The sequence below is a fragment of the Pinus tabuliformis genome, chromosome 3_1, assembly GCF_031772625.1.
Source record: "Pinus tabuliformis cultivar Carrire ecotype Pingquan chromosome 3_1, CPIR1, whole genome shotgun sequence".
Classification (NCBI taxonomy): domain Eukaryota; kingdom Viridiplantae; phylum Streptophyta; class Pinopsida; order Pinales; family Pinaceae; genus Pinus; species Pinus tabuliformis.
The window spans coordinates 801,332,429-801,334,922 of NC_142301.1; the positions used below are offsets into that span (position 1 = coordinate 801,332,429).

Below are 2,494 nucleotides of genomic sequence, written 5' to 3' on the forward strand. Positions count from 1 at the left end.
CGATATAACACATATAATACGCTGCGCGGTGATGAGGGAGAAAAAAAATAGCGACGTGTAATATCGTGTTATAGTATTATATCGGCCCCATGTCAGGTCGCATTTACTATGCAATAGGGTTGGAAATAAGGATTTCCATCTCCGTTCCACCTATGAGTAAACTGATAAATAAAACGCATTGCAAATAACATAAAACCCACAGCAAATATCTGTTTCTAGAAGAGTGAACTTACTTTTGGTGAACCAGAAGAGCCTACTCACAATCGCTAATCGCTAGTAATGTCAAAATGCAAGCCCGATACAATGAAAATAAATGACACTTAAAAATCTGAAGTGGGGCGTTGTATCATGCAATGGTATAAATGGCCAGCAAGATCCCTGTAAGGTGGTACTGTTTGTCACCTTACTTTATGGGTAAAGGGAGGCTGTCTTTGCCGGCAAGCAATATTTCCTATGCTATTGGATATTCAATGTGGTTTAAGAGTACTATAATGGGACCTCAAGTCGGCCAGCAATCACTGAGCAACTTCACCATACATGCATGGGCATGCATGTAACGGGACAACTCTCCAGCCGGGAAAGGACTCTAGCCTCCACCGGAAAATACTGACGCGACCTGCAGGGCCTCCAATGTCAGACGAATTGGATGGGTGGGCGCCAAACAGTGGATCGATTTGAAATTTGAATTTATCTACATTCATTGTGAAAATTTGCAATGTATTTGCTTTTCTCGTTCTCATTCTCAGACACAAGGCACCAGAATTGCAAAACGATTCATCTGTGGCTGCTCTATGCCTTGGTCCTCATACTGTCCACATATATTTTTCTTGATATTTATGTGAACCACATGCACAGATTTTGCTTTCTTGGCATTGAGTTTGGCGTTTCTGTGGTTTGCAAACGCCAAGGCTTCACTGCGCAAGTGTTTAAGCATAATGAATGGGAAGCCATGGCCAGAAACAGCAGCGAGTTGTGCGGGATGAGAGAAAGATTCTTGGACAAAGATGAAGATCAAGTTGAGAATCCATGGCGGCAGATGAAGTGGATAGGAAGCTGTTGCCTGCCCTGTAAATGGTCATCTCATTGAGAAGCTTGACGATCATAACAATTTCCGCAGAGGTTTCGCTCTCCGATTATCCGACGATGTGGAGGACAAAACGCACATCTTGCCATGGCTTCTGCCTTTTAAGGCGATCGATCTCCATCGCAGATAGCGACGGGTTCTGCTGGATCTGGGTGCTAATGCATTCAGCACCAGCCTAGCCTGGTTTCTTCGCATGCACCCCTTCGATTTCATCGAGATTCACGCCTTCGAAGTTGAATCCAAGCTCCTGCAAAAGACGAGGCCGCTTGGTTTTGTCGAAGAGAGTAACGTGGCACAGACGAATCCCTCCTCCCTTACTGTAAAGGCCACTCCCCAACCTCCGCAGTAGATGGTGGATCGAATCCAGTTGCACTACAGCTTTGTGTCAGAGTAAGATGATAAAGCCCGCAATGTCATAAATATAACGAGGTTTATGAAAGAGGAGTTGCAATTGAAAGCAACTGATACAGTGGTTGTCAAGATGGACATCTTGGGAAGCGAGTGGCCGATTCTGAGGCGATGGCTCAGTGATCCAGAGATGCCTCTCATTGTGGACGAACTCTTTGTGGAGGTTCACTACAATCACCCATCCATGTGGAACTACCACTGGTTCAGATTTGGTAAGATCACCAGGCAAAATGCGAAAAAGCTTCTTGCAGATCTCAGATGGCATGGCTTCTACACCCACTTTTGGCCCTAATTCATTAACCTACCTCACGCCCTCCTTTCACGTTCACCACTGGCGCTCTCTTTCCACTGACCATCTGCCATCTCTGATCATCAAAAGAAAGGAACAAGACAGAATCACATGGAATTACTTGCCTGTTTTATTCTTGGAGGGATCTTATTTCGCTTTTATTTATATTTTTGTAGTAAGACACAGGTTGACAATCATACTAGAAAAGTGTTGGGCGTTTTGAATTGACGGAGCCAGTCTGCTTTTTATGATACTTTGTAAAGTAGAAAGTATAGGTAAGTTTGATTTAAGAAAAGTTCAGAGTTGATAGTTGAACATCCTTCAAACGGCACTGTTAATTTGGAGTTTATTGCAGCGTTTGGCTTATGGAATCTCTAACCAATTTAAAAGAAATTATACTTTGATCAGAGATAACAGTTGAACATATTTAAAATATATTATTATGGATAAGTAGTAAGAGAAATGGTTTAGTTTATGAAGGCTTAAGCAAATTAAAACAGATGGTAATCGATAATAAAAAAGAGAGAGAAATTAAAACAGATGGTAATCGATAATAAAAAGAGAGAGAAATGATGAACATGGTGAAGCAAAGTATTTTATGTCTCTATGCTTTTAAAGTCGTATATAGAGATGTTGTATTTGATATGTATTTAATGTTAAATTTTAATTACAAAATGAGTTATAATTTTTATTTTTAATTTATATATTAAGAT

The 2,494-nt window shown here is 40.9% G+C and overlaps 1 pseudogene; it reads left to right on the forward strand.

Annotated features, from left to right (window-relative positions):
• The first annotated feature begins 715 nt into the window (after positions 1 to 715).
• Positions 716 to 1,784, forward strand: LOC149189871 (uncharacterized; annotated as a pseudogene).
• Positions 1,785 to 2,494: the final 710 nt, after the last annotated feature.